This window comes from Neofelis nebulosa, chromosome 7, assembly GCF_028018385.1.
Source record: "Neofelis nebulosa isolate mNeoNeb1 chromosome 7, mNeoNeb1.pri, whole genome shotgun sequence".
NCBI lineage: Eukaryota > Metazoa > Chordata > Mammalia > Carnivora > Felidae > Neofelis > Neofelis nebulosa.
In genome coordinates, this window is record NC_080788.1 from 114,110,077 (window position 1) to 114,125,256 (window position 15,180).

A 15,180-nucleotide genomic window follows, 5' to 3' on the forward strand; every position below is an offset into this window, starting at 1 on the left:
GTATGGACCTGAATATGAAACTAGTCAAGTCTAGAGGTTTCTAGTTGGCACAAATTGGTATGAGTCTATAGGGATAAACTACTTCTAAGCTCCATCCTGTTTCTACCTTGAATATGGGATAGTAGATGTCCTGGTTTTCTTTTTCCCATGGCTGGTTCAATGACTTCTTAGCCCCCTTTTGTCCTGTAGGCAGCATGAACTACTACTATTTCCCTACTGTGGGGGAAGAGTCAGAGACAAATGAGGAAGTTTGGATAGGTAAATGAGTATGGTACACCATATTTGCCAGCCAAGATAATTGTGGGCAGACTTGGTTAAGATAGTCATCATTTGGGCACATATGTTTTTCTTTGTTTTTCCTTTCCCTCACTTTCCTGATAAAATTTCTCAGAGAAATTGCTGTTTTATGTGGCTTATACAGAGTGGAAAAAGGATTTGTTCATAGTTAGCCAGGGATATTTTCTTTCCCAGCAGGAAGCTCCATGAAGGAGTGTCTTGGTACCCCTGTGTACACAGCACTAAGTAGGAATACATCTCCTAGATCAGGTAGCCCTGCCGTCTTTTCCTATACTACCGTTTCTTTCCATGGAACCTAGAAACTATGCAACTGTCCAGAAGAATCTTACAGGGTCCCTTCACAGTGAGTCCAAAAACCTAGCCATAGGAACAGGCAAGAAAGTATGGCACTGACAACAGAATTCCGTTACTGAGACACGTCCCCCCAAAATGCACAATGTAAAGCTTTGTGGCTGAGATAATTCGTTTTATATTTCTGAAGAAAAAGAAATATAAACTGGGAGGGGAGCAGAATTCCAAATGGATTTGGGAAGCCTCTAATTTAAAAAGTTGGGGAGCTGTTTCCTTGGGCTTGAATAGATGGATGTTATACATTTACCTCTTCAATGAAATAAGCAGTAATCATGATCCAAATATACAGAATCCCCTTGGGAAATTTTTTTTAGATAAAGTTTAGCGTTAATCGAGTTTATATAATGTCTAAGACTGATTTTAACTATTCAGCTGTTTATATTTTTATAAATATATAAAACAGCAGCTTTAAAACAGCTTGGTAATGTAGCTTGTAACTGCTGACTTAGCCCTTCTAGCCTTTCAAGGCCTGCAGGGCTGAGAAATTCCCATAATTAAGAAAAGGGTTCCCCCTTCTGGAAAATTGCCATCACAGTAGCCTGCCCCACTCAAATCATACTGGGCTTCCTAGGCTCTGTCATAGATTGGTGTGCGGGATTTGAATTGCCTGCTCCTGTTGTTGCCAATTTGTGAAGCTGCCTCTTCACATTAGAGCACGAAACAGAAGGAACAAGCACTGAGACAGCAAATTGGATTCTTAAAAAACTAGCACATTTAGGAGGAATTATCAAGGTAGAGTTAACAGTACAGTGATTATTTGGGCAAAGCCCGTTGCCTTACATCTTACAATTTGTGAACAAAACATATCCTAACATCTTGGTGTTTACCTAATGTTCTAAAAGTAGAAATTTCTATCAAGGAGAATTTTTATTTGTTTTTTTTAAATATGAAATTTATTGTCAAATTGGTTTCCATACAGCACCCAGTGCTCATCCCAACAAGTGCCCTCCTCAGTACCCCTCACCCACCCTCCTCTCCCTCCCACCCCCCATCAACCCTCAGTTTGTTCTCAGTTTTTAAGAGTCTCTTATGTTTTGGCTCCCTCCCTCTCTAACCTTTTTTTTTCTTTCCCCTCCCCCATGGTCTTCTGTTAAGTTTCTCAGGATCCACACAGGAGTGAAAACATATGGTATCTGTCTTTCTCTGTATGACTTATTTCACTTAACATCACACTCTCCAGTTCCATCCACGTTGCTACAAAAGGCCATATTTCATTCTTTCTCATTGCCAAGTAGTATTCCATTGTGTATATAAACCACAATTTCTTTATCCATTCATCAGTTGATGGACATTTAGGCTCCTTCCGTAATTTGGCTATTGTTGAGAGTGCTGTTATAAACATTGGGGTACAAGTGCCCCTATGCACCAGTACTCCTGTATCCCTTGTGTAAATTCCTAGCAATGCTATTGCTGGGTCATAGGGTAGGTCTATTTTTAATTTTCTGAGGAACCTCCACAGTTTTCCAGAGTGGCCGCACCAGTTTGCATTCCCACCAACATTGCAAGAGGGTTCCCGTTTCTCCACATCCTCTCCAGCATCTATAGTCTCCTGATTTGTTCATTTTAGCCACTCTGACTGGCATGAGGTGGTATCTGAGTGTGGTTTTGACTTGTATTTCCCTGATGAGGAGCGACGTTGAGCATCTTTTTGTGTGCTTGTTGGCCATCTGGATGTCTTCTTTAGAGAAATGTCTATTCATGTCTTCTGCCCATTTCTTCAATGGATTATTTGTTTTTCGGGTGTGGAGTTTGGTGGATACTAGCCCTTTGTCCGATATGTCATTTGCAAATATCTTTTCCCATTCCGTTGGTTGCCTTTTAATTTTGTTGATTGTTTCCTTGGCAGTGCAGAAGCTTTTTATCTTCATGAGGTCCCAATAGCTCATTTTTGCTTTTAATTCCCTTGCCCTTGGGGATGTATGAAGTAAGAAATTGCTGCAGCTGAGGTCAGAGAGGTCTTTTCCTGCTTTCTCCTCTAGGGTTTTGATGATTTCCTGTCTCACATTCAGGTCCTTTATCCATTTTGAGTTTGTTTTTGTGAATGGTGTAAGAAAGTGGTCTAGTTTCATCCTTCTGCATGTTGCTGTCCAGTTCTCCCAGCACCATTTGTTAAAGAGACTGTCTTTTTTCCATTGGATATTCTTTCCTGCTTTGTCAAAGATTAGTTGGCCTTACTTTTGTGGGTCTAGTTCTGGGGTTTCTATTCTATTCCTTTGGTCTATGTGTCTGTTTTTGTGCCAACACCATGCTGTCTTGATGATTACAGCTTTGTAGTAGAGGCTAAAGTCTGGGATTGGAATGCCTCCTGCTTTGGTCTTCCTCAAAATTACTTTGGCTATTTGGGGCCTTTTGTGGTTCCATACAAATTTTAAGATTGTTTGTTCTAGCTTCAAGAAGAATGCTCATGCAATTTTGATTGGGATTGCATTGAATGTGTAGATAGCTTTGGGTAGTATTGACATTTTAACAATATTTATTCTTTCAATCCATGAGCATGGAATGTTTTTCCATTTCTTTATATCTTCTTCCATTTCCTTCATAAGCTTTCTATAGTTTTCAGCATACTGATCTTTTACATCTTTGGTTAGGTTTATTCCCAGGTATTTTATGATTCTTGGTGCAATTGTGAATGGGATCGGTTTCTTTATTTTTCTTTCTGTTGCTTCATTATTAGTGTGTAAGAATGCAACTGATTTCTGTACATTGATTTTGTATCCTGTGACTTTGCTGAATTCATGTATCAGTTCTAGCAGACTTTTGGTGGAGTCTATCGGATTTTCCATGTATAATATCATGTCATCTGCAAAAAGTGAAAGCTTGACTTCATCTTTGCCAATTTGGATGCCTTTGATTTCCTTTTGTTTTCTGATTGCTGATGCTAGCACTTCCAACACTATGTTAAACAACAGCAGTGAGAGTGGACATATCAAGGAGAATTTAGATCCAAATCTAATTAGTTCTTGTCATCTTTATAAACTGCCTTTCTTCCCTTGTGAAATAAATACCTTTTGGGGCACCTGGATGGCTCCGTAAGTTGAGCGTCCGACTCCAGCTCAGGTCATAATCTCATGGTTTGTGAGTTAGAGCCTGGCATTGGGCTTGCTGCTGTCAGCTCAGAGTCTGCTTCGGATCCTCTGTCCCCTTCTTTATCTGCCCCTCCTCTGCTCATGTGCTCTCTCAAAAGTAAATAAACATTTTTTTAAAAAGAAACAAATACGCTTTCCTGCTCAAAATGCAAAGTTTTAATTTTGAATCAATATAATTTATTCTCTGATAGATTTCTAAATAGATTTGCTTATTAAGAGAGGACTCTCATTTTCTATTGGCCAACCAAAAATGTGCTTTCTACTTTAACATGTGTGCTTTTTTTAATAAATGAAAGCACATTCTTTTGTTTTTAAGTTTATATGTTTATTTTTCAGGGAAAGAGTGAGGGGAGACAGAGAATCCCACACAGGCTCCACACTATCAAGTGCAGAGTCCTACAAAGGGCTAGAACTCCAAATCCTGAGATCATGACCTGAGCCAAAATCAAGAGTGGGATGCTTAACCAACCTAGCCACCCAGGCACCCCAACAGATGGGTTTAACAACAAGAGATTATTCCCATTCCCAGGGACAGACGTTTTTGTTGGCTGTTATAGTTGCCTTTCTTAACCCTTAAGAGTTGCTGTTATAGTTGATGTTGCCAATTCTGTTAAACATAACTTCTGGGTATTACTGTACATTTAGAAATGTTTTTCTTACTTGTCCTCCATAGAAAGTAATATCTTCTAGAAAGCCTTTCTGGATTCTCCCATGCCAGTTCTGAAAATTCTGTACCACTCAACATTTATACCATTTTACCTTATATGTAATTTCACTTTAATTATGTATTTGAATTCCATCAGTGATATTAATTTCATTGCTTAGTTTATTTATTTTCCTAAATTTTTGTCATATGTTTTCTGCACTTGCTTATAAACTTAAAGGCAGGGACCATGCTTTCTTCTGTGTTTACATGACTTTATAGTGCCTAAACACCCAGTGGGACTGAAGAAGGACTAAATGATGGCTAAATGTAGTATGGAATTTGATTCAATACATGAAGTAGATACCCAGAAAATACTTGCAGTTGAGGAATTTATCCTTGACCTCTGACAAAATTAGTCTATGGTTAGTTTATGTTCAGAACTGTTTTCTTGTTATCTTGGTATGATCAGTTGCCATTATTCCTTAATCTCTAAATCCTACAATTTTTCTCCTTTTTCTACTGTCATCCTCACTCATCTTAAAATGATACAACTCACAGTTGGTGTAACAGATGAAACAGGAAACTAATTAGCAGCTGTTGTCCATCTGTGTGTTTATATTAAATATTTTAAAATAAAACTGCATTTGCATTCTGAATGCTCTAAAATCCATAAAATCTAAACTTGGGTAAAGGCTCTGTCTTGGTTTTGAATTTTATGGTAGACTTCATCATAAAACAAAACAAAATTTTTTTTTTATGTCAGAGTCAGGATTGTAGTCATTTAGTGGCAGCTGGGTGGCTCGGTCGGTGGAGCATCTGACTCTTGATCTCTGAGTCTTGAGTTCAGGTTCCATGTTCGGCGTGGAGCCTACTTTATAAACAAACAAATAAATAAGGATTATAGTAATTTAAGGCAGACACAGATTTTAAAAAGCAAAAAAAGTCTGAAGTGAAAATGGTCTCCCAAAGCCCTCTGAAATCTGAAAAGATGTTATAGTCAAAAGATATTATACCTTCTAGACATATTCTTTCACAGAAATTGAAGTACATAAAGTATTGAGAAAGCTACATGCATTCCCTGATAGATTTATTTTGAGATATGCTTTACCTTTCTGTTAAGTTTAAGCTTTTTTAATGTCTGATTAAGTTGGAATTCTGGGGAGAGTACTCTTATTATTATTATTATTGGTAGCCATTCCCCAAGCTGAAAGTGAATGTCATAGCTTTGGGAAGAAAAATGCTTTTACTTTGTTTACTCAAGTCAAATAGTTAAATGCTCCTGATGTTCAAAAAGTGAGAGGAAAAAAGTATGATCTGCAAGATGAGTCTTACATTGCAATGCTGGAGTCAGTTTCTCCCTCTATGCTTCAGTCTCTATGTGAAAAGAAAATAGTCGTTGTGTTTATACTAATTTCAGTTATTTCCAGAGAATCACAGTATCTTAGAATTGAAAGGAACTTCTGATGTTAGCCAGTTCAGACTTTCACCTAGTGAAGATGTTAGAGAAAATTTCTGACAGCTAGCCATCAGGTTTTTGTTTGCCACTTTTAGTGAGAAAGATCTTCATTCTTTTGTTGAATGGCTGCTGTGGCAAGTCAAAGTCTTCACCCCTCTTTCTTCCATCCATTAGTCCTAATTCTGCCCTCTGGAGCAATACCAAATAAATTTACTCCCTCTTCTATATGACAACCTTTCAAAGAAGGCACTATTTATGATTATATAAATGCGAAGTAGTATCTTCTCTTCCATCTGCAGACAGTATTATTATATTACGTTATAGTCGTAACAGTTGCACACTCTTCATTCCCAAAGCTATTATAGAGAGATTGAGTTGAAGCCAGGGTTAATTTGGTTTATTTATTGAGTGCCTACAATGTACAGGTCAGGCCAACCAAGAAGCCTAGATAACATGAGAGACCTTGTCTTGTGAGACAGCTACACATTATCATATCAAATTTATAAATTTGCCTCTTATCACAATTTATTGCCTATGTGTTTTAGTTCTTTTAACTTAAATTCCACTTCAACATTAATATGCCACTCTTGCTTTTTTGCTTATTTACACTTGGCTGGTGTCTCTTTACCCTACTGTTGATTTCCAGTCTTTCCTCTTTTACTGTACCCTTTGTGAATAACATTCAAATGGGATTTGACCTTTAAAAAAAAAAAAAGGCTCAATCTCGTACCAGCCTTAAGTCACTATAACCCTAATCCTGGCATAAAGTTTATTTTGCTTTACCATGAAGTTTGCTATAAATTATTCCTTTGATATTTTTTCTCCCATCTTACTTTATGTTTACAGTTCATCCAACTTTGTTATTTCTTCCTTGTCCTTTTTCCTGTTATTGGTTTCATCCAGGTGCTATTTTTCCCTTTTGTCCCCTTACTACTTTAGAAGGTATGCTAGACTTTACCATTCCCCTCGTGCTTTCCTTCCAATTTCTGATACTCATAATCAAAATGCATTTCTCCACTATTATATTTTTTAAAAGGTGCTAACTATAGCCTTCTTCCAAGACATTCCCATTTCCTCTATGTCCCTACACCAGTGAACTTTTACTTCCCCATCTCCTCCCACCCGTAAACTTTTAGATATTGCTGAGAAATGCTTTGAATTCTAGATGAGGATTAAGTTGTCTTTTGTAGTAAGTCTGTACACCTTCTGGGGAATCCATATCTAGTATATACATTATAATTTCCCAGTTTATTTGATCATTATTCATTTAGATTTAGCTATATATATAGTTTTATAAATGTGTTAATATATGTATTTCAAAAATGCTTCTTACCCTCCTTGTCTTCCCCTGTCTTGAGATTTCTGATCTGATCCATTTTTTTTTTCATTTAGAGTCATTATTCCAAAACATTACTGGTTGATTTATTATCTGAATCTTTGCATTTTCACAAATATGATTCTTCTATCCTTATAGGTCAATGGTGTCTGACTGGATATAGGATTTAGAGCTTGCAGGCCTTTTTTCTCAGAGTATATTTATGGTAATCTATGGTTTTGCAGTTTGGGTATTGTAGATAAGAAGTCCAAAGCTAATATTATTTTCCTTTGTTAATAACCCCCATGTTTCTGTCTGACAGCTGGTAAGATTTTCTGTTTTATCCTTGAAATTACAAAATTGTACCAAGACATTCTTAGGTTTATATTTTTTGGCAATCTTGTCTTGAACTCAGTACATTTTTTTAAATTTCCAAGACCTTTTCAAATAAATGAAATTTTCTTCCTTCATTGGTTCCTTTTTTTCTTTTGGAATTCCTATTGGTAATCTACAGTCTCTTGCTCTGTCTTCCAGTTTTCTTATTATTTCCTGCACTGACTTCCCTCCCTTTGTATTTCTGTACATTCCTTTGAGGTTTTTCTGCCACTTGGGCTTTCAGGCCACTGACAGAGTTTGCACCAGGCACTATCTCCACCTTCATATACTAAATTTTAAAATTTGAAAATCATGTTTTCCATTCCAAAACATCCTTTTCATGTTGTAAGTCTATCTCCATTAGTGCTTTGTTTGTTGTTATTGCTGCTAAAATTATTTATTTCCCCCAGCAGCTTTACTTCAGTAGCATCTGTCCTAAATATTGTGCTTATCCTACCCCCCTCCAGCTGCTGGCCTCTTAGATTGCTGGTATTTTCCTTTGCCTACTGAGAGTTTTATTTATTCTCAGCCCGCAGGAGGCTGCTAGGGTAGTGTGGCCATTAGGTGAACATGGTTGTAGTGGGGAAAGGATCACAAGTGGTAAAAAGGCACAGAAATCACAGCTCATGAATTGCAGAGCACCAATGGCAAGCTGCCAGTGTGCTAGTGAAATGCAAAAAGAAAGAGAGAGAGAAAGGAAGGAAAGAATGATACCTTTGTGCTTAAACTATATTCCACTTAGCTTCAAGTAATTTAAATCAGTGAATGTTAGAAATAGAAAGAATGTGGTCGAAGTGTTCTTATTTTACAGGTAAGGATAATGAGACCCCAAAAAGTGATGTTTGTTTTTCAGAGTCATCTTAATTAGCAGTAGAGACAAAACTGGGTTCTAGACCTTCAATTAATAGTTCTATTTTCTGTCACATAGTACTTCATTTTTTAGCTTTTTGTTCTAAATCAGCTCTCTTGTAGAATGCTTTTATATAATATTGGTACTCTAAGAGAACAGTGGGTAGTTACTTAATAATTCAAGTGAAAATGGATAGAAAGTACTAGTAAATCCAGACTAATGCTAGTATTAGATTTATCTTCAAAGAAATTATTATTAATCACCATTCAAATCTAATTAAAACTGCAGTTGTTAATGAAGAAATAAATGATATCACAATATTCCTTTAAGATGTGCTGCACTTTGAGAAAAGGAGAGCTACTGGTATACACCTAGGAAACATAATCTGCTTAATCCAGTATCCCCTCCAGTAGCAATGCTGAGAAGATAGTTCAAATTTTAAAAGTACAAATTGTTGGGTTTTTATCATCTCTATTTAACATATACAAATAAGATTTATATATTTAGGTTAGAATAATAAACAGTTTTTATCTGAAGGCACACTGTATATAACAAAATATCTTTCACTGTGTGAATATTACTGTAGTTTAAAAGAACAGTAGAATGAACATAGGGTAACCTTGAACCTTTCACCACCTCTGTGAACCCCAGGGCCCTCTCTCCCTGTGCCTACTCATAGAATGATGAAATTAACACATAGCTGTGAAAGTGCCTAGTTCTTTTTTTTTTTTTAAGTTTATTTATTTTTGAGAGAGAGTGTGTGTGCACAGGAGGGGCAGAGAGTGAAAGAGAGAGAGAGAGAGAGAGAGAGAGAGGGAGACAGAGGATCCAAAGTGGGCTCTGCACTGACAGTAGAGAGCCCAATGCGGGACTCAAACCCACAAACCATGAGATCGTGACCTGAGCTGAAGTCAGATGCTTAACCTAATGAGCCACCCAGGCACCCAAAAGTGCATAGTTCTTTTACAACATACATGTTATTGTCATTACTTTTATTTCTTAAATATCAAATTATCTAATATGTACAAAGTAATGTCATATGAAAAACACATGTGAGATATATACAGTCATATTAAAGGATCAGATTATAATGTTTTAGTTTTACTCTCCCATCTTTCAGAAAATTATATACCATGCTCTTTCTAACACAACTGAGAAAATCATGAATTGTTTTTATTCTACTGTAATATCCACAATTATAATACTTGTTACCTATTCCTTTTATCATTCAGATAATTGCCTAGTCTTAGAAAGCAAATCTGTTTTTATTTCTTAAAAGTAAAAAGGTGACAGGGAATGTGAAATAAATGAAAAATATCAGCATTTGTCAAATCTGAGAGATGAATACATGGGTGTTATGCTATTATCTTATGTTGGAAATATGTTGTCATTTAAAATATAATATGAGAGGCGCCTGGGTGGCTTGGTCAGTCAAGCATCCAGCTCTTGATTTCAGCTCAGGTCATGATCCCAGGGTCATGGGAGCAAGTCCCACATCAGGCTCTGTGCTGAGCATGGAGCCTGCTTGAGATTCTCTCTCAAAGTAAGTTAATTAACTAATTAATTAATTTAACAGTATATATCATAAAAAAGAGAGCAAATGTCTGACTTGTAAACAAGCCCATAAAGTCATGTTTAGTCAAAATCTTACTTAGTTTCCATCTAAATATAGAATTAAGAATCACATTTATTTCATTCCCCAGAATTATACTAACATGTCCCCACATGTACTTTTCTAGTCAGCATAGGCAGATTCTCACTTTTTTGCCTTAACATCCTCTATTTGGTGCTTTTGCACAAGGGCCCATTCTCATGAGAATTTTCCTCATATGACATTCCATACTCCTGAAAAAACTGGACAGTCAGTCTGGTTAGTCAGTAAGATGGAATAAACACGTAATGAGGATCCAGAGGTTTTAGTTCTAGCTTTGCCACTTATTGCTGTCTACTCTACCTTTAAAACACTACTTTGCTCTGAATATTACTTTCCTTTTCTGTAGAATGGGCATGATAATACCTGTCCAATCCACCTCACAGACTGATTGTGAAGTAATAAGTGGAGTTATAGTATACAACATAAATGAAGTCATAGATCCTCTGTTTTTGTACATTTGTACCTGTCGCTCTAGTAAGCTGTGATCTCTTACTAGATCCCAGGCACAGAAGTATGCAACAGAAAGTAGAGTCAAAGAAAGGGGCAGAAGGACAAAGAGAAGAGAAAGACCTAAAGAATGCACCCAGCTGTGATACTGAACACAATGAACCGCCCCCCCTCTGCCCCGCAAAGGCCTTTCCAACCTTAAGATTCACAGGAATACACGAGCAGCAGAGTAGAAAGCAACATTGACAATATTCTTTGAAACATAATAAATTATAGTAAGGACTTGGCATAAAATCCCTCTTAGTTTATTTCTGCAAATTAAAATTTTTCATGTGGAGAGTTGATGACTCTGCAGTTTTATAAAATAGGGGGGAAAAATCTTCCCCAGATAATATAAAAACAATGATTAAGAAAAAATTCACTGAAAAGTGTTTTTATTTGCATCATCAGCTGGCCTATCCCAGGACCTTTATCCACATACAAAGATTAATCCATGAAAATGTGCATGTCACTGCTGCTTTGTTTCCAAGGACTTTACTATAATCCTCTAGAGCTGACATGTTATAAATTACCTATTATAAAATTGGTGAAATTGGCTAATATCTCTTTATATTAACACAAAATTGTATTTTGTTGATGATATTCATTGTCCATTCACCAGAAGCACATTCTACATCAACCTGTGTTTATATTCTTTCCATTTACCCCTTTTTCCAACCATTTGACTCACCCTAATGATAAAGGGTCCGAGAGCTCTAGGCATGCAATAATCAGGAACCCAACATGTGCATATCTTATAGTATTTTAACACAACTAGATAAGTTCCTATCTTTTTCCCTAACACAAAATGAAAAAGATTGATGAAAAACCTGTACAAAATACTTAATTCAAAAATACTTTAGGGGCACCTGGGTGGCCCTGGGTGGTCAGTTAAGCGTCTGAATTCGCCTCAGGTCATGATCTCGCAGTTCATGAGTTCAAGCCCCGCATCAGACTGTCTCTTGTCAGTGCAGAGCCCACTTTGGATACTCTGTCTCCCTCTCTGTCTGCCCATTCCCTGTTCACACTCTTTCTCTCAAAAATAAATGAACATTTAAAATAATACTTTAAATACATCCATTATTGAATATAATTCTTCCAAGAGGTTTGCCCAATGTGTTTAACTTTGAAAGGGATTTTTTTAAGTTTTTTAAGTGTTTTACACATAGATCCTAACTTTATTAAATATCTGGGTACCTTTTCAGCTGCATAAGTAATTAAGTGGATGATTTTAAAGAGTCCTATGTTTGTAGTTTGAACCTCATGTGAGCCATTTTTCAAACTTCTATTTTTGTGTTTTCTCCTTGGGAGCTTGCTTCCCAAAGCCAAACAACCCCCAGTACCTTCATTGACAGGCCAGTGCTTGAAGAGGAGAATTTTATCCAGATCCAGTAAGAGAACATTAGATGAAACTATTTAGGCCGGAACCAGGCCTGGCTTGCTATTGAGCCATTTAGACTTTTCACATGTAGTTCTGAATGTATCTGAGGCCCAAACTATGATTTTCTTCTGTTTTAGTCATGAATATTCTCCTATACTGTCAAACATGCTAAAGTTGAACTCTGCCAGATTGTTAGGTGTGTTTATATGATAAGCTTCTGTCAGTAGTGCAGCAATAATAACAACAACTAACCTTTCTTTTAAAACTTAATTTGGACTTCATACTATTCCATAAACTGTTTTATATGTATTATGTCACTTAATCCTCATAACAACCCTATACTATCTCTACTTTGTAGAAGGAAAGCTGAAGCACAGAGAAGTTAGGCAACTTGTCCAAGGTTCTCCATCTAACAGGTAGTAGCCCCAGGATTTAAACTCAGGCATCTGACTTTAGAGCATACTCTTGATCTCTGTGCTATACCACCTCCCAGTTGGCTTATCTCTTATAGAGCCTTAGAGAACTGAAGGTAGCCTCTCAGATGAATCTCAAGCTCCTCTCCTTACCTCTGTCACCCCTGGAAAAAGGGTGAAATGATATTCTAGTTACGAATCTTCTACTTCTCTTCCGCCCCCTTTACCTCCTTCTCTTTCCCTCCCTCCCCCATCAAATAGTGCATTAAGGTAAAGGGACATGAAAAAACTTCACTACCAAGAGAAATTTGGGGAAATATATGCTATCTCACCGAGCTACCATTTGATTTCAAGTTAACAAAAAAACATGAGGCTAGCTTAAGCAAAGGAGGGGTTTATGGAGCAAAGGAAACAATCAACAAAACTAAAAGGCAACCAACAGAATGGGAAAAGATATTTGCAAATGACATACCGGACAAAGGGCTAGTACCCAAAATCTATAAAGAGCTCACCAAACTCCACACCCAAAAAACAAATAATCCAGTGAAGAAATGGGCAGAAAACATGAATAGACACTTCTCTAAAGAAGACATCCAGATGGCCAACAGGCACATGAAAAGATGCTCAACATCGCTCTTCATCAGGGAAATACAAATCAAAACCACACTCAGATATCACCTCACGCCAGTCAGAGTGGCCAAAATCAACAAATCAGGAGACTATAGATGCTGGAGAGGATGTGGAGAAACGGGAACCCTCTTGCACTGTTGGTGGGAATGCAAACTGGTGCGGCCACTCTGGAAAACAGTGTGGAGGTTCCTCAGAAAATTAAAAATAGACCTACCCTATGACCCAGCAATAGCATTGCTAGGAATTTACCCAGGGGATACAGGAATACTGATGCATAGGGTCACTTGTACCCCAATGTTTATAGCAGCACTCTCAACAATAGCCAAATTGTAGAAAGAGCCTAAATGTCCATCAACTGATGAATGGATAAAGAAATTGTGGTTTATATACACAATGGAATACTACTTGGCAATGAGAAAGAATGAAATATGGCCTTTTGTAGCAACGTGGATGGAACTGGAGAGTGTGATGTTAAGTCATACAGAGAAAGACAGATACCATATGTTTTCACTCTTATGTGGATCCTGAGAAACTTAACAGAAACCCATGGGGGAGGGGAAGGAAAAAAAGAAAAAAAAGAGGTTAGAGTGGGAGAGAGAGCCAAAGCATCAGAGACTCTAAAAAAACTGAGAACAAACTGAGGGTTGATGGGGGTGGGAGGGAGGGGAGGCGAGGTGATGAGCATTGAAGAGGGCATCTTTTGGGATGAGCACTGGGTGTTGTATGGAAACTAATTTGACAATAAATTTCATATAATAAAAAAAAAAGGAGGGGTTTATGGGAAGATGTAGGGCTATCTCATGGAACCCAGGAGCAAAATAGGCCTCAACTCGAACTAGAACTAGAAAAACAGAAGCTAGGATTGCTCCCTTTTTCGATGTACATGTTGAATGTCCAGGGGAGAGAAAGAGAACATCCCCTCTGCACAGGTAAGAAGTTCTCAGAAAACAAGGGTATTGCTAGACAGATATTCCTCAAAAGCCTCCCTTCCTGCACTCTGTCATTTAAAGAGGAATGCAAGTGCAGTGCTTTATAGTTTCAGATAGTAACTAGATAGTTCTTTTTAGCTCACCATTGCCTTCCTATCTGCCCATAAGCCCTCATGCCTGGCACTTTGTTTTATTTCTTGCTTCATCAATCTCAAAGTATGCCTTTGTAACCCTTCTAACATCCAGAGGATAGACTCTTGACTTTGCTCCACTTCTTCTTCCCAGGCCTTTGACCTGTGCAAGCAGTGGTCCTGTATATTTGTCTTTTCAGTTGACTGTCAGGAATCTGCCTAGTTTCAATTCCTGATGTTCATCCTGTCCTTTTACCCTCTTAGAATATTTCATACAGTCTCTGCCTTCCTAGTTTTTTCTCCTACCCTTTTTTCCCCAATAAATACCTACTGCCTCTTCATATTTCTAGGGAACCCCCCACCACCACCCTTTTCTTGTTAGATGAAGTCCCAATTTTTGAGCTTAAGGGCCCTCCAAAATACTATCCTATCCCAGTCATTCTACTGCCTTGCCTTGCCTTGCCTTGCCTTGCCTTGCCTTGCCTTGCCTTGCCTTGCCTTGCCTTCCCTTCCCTTCCCTTCCCTTCCCTTCCCTTCCCTTCCCTTCCCTTCCCTTCCCTTCCCTTCCCTTTCCTCCCTTGTAGTTGTCAAGGCTAGAAACTTGGGTTCAGCCCTGACCTCTCCTTCTTCCCCCTCTCCCGTATCCAATGCTAAGTTCTAAATATCTCTGGAGTATATCATTTCTCTCAGTCTCCATCACAACCTGCTCCCCAAGCTGACACCCCATGTCCTGATCACTGCAGAAGCCTCCTGACTGCCCTTGCCCATGCTAGTTCCCCCAGACTCCTACAGAATTCAGTTTCTAAATCTCAAACCTGCTTATGTCATTGTCCTATTTAATATGTTAAAGATGTTCCATTGTGCAGAGGATAAAGGTAAATTTCTCGTGGTCAACAGGCCCTTCATAGTCTGACTCTGATGGTTTATTTGATATGTCAACTTGACAGGGCCATCAGGTGCCCAGACATTTGGCCAAACATTATTCTAGGTGTGCCTGTGAGGGTGTTTCTGGATGAGACCAACATTTGAATCAGTAACTAAGGCAGGTTGCCCTTTCTGATGTTGCTAGGTCTCATCCAATCAACTGAAGACCTGAATAGAAGAAAGACTGAGTAAGAGGGAAATCCTCCTGCCCAATTGTCTGAGCTGAGACCCTGGTCTTTCCTGCTTTCAGACTCAA

General features: G+C 38.0%; 1 protein-coding gene across 15 annotated transcripts in view; it reads left to right on the forward strand.

Moving 5' to 3' along the window:
- Positions 1 to 15,180, forward strand: part of GPHN (gephyrin) — a 633,256-nt gene that overhangs the window by 583,902 nt on the left and 34,174 nt on the right. The window lies entirely within an intron of this gene.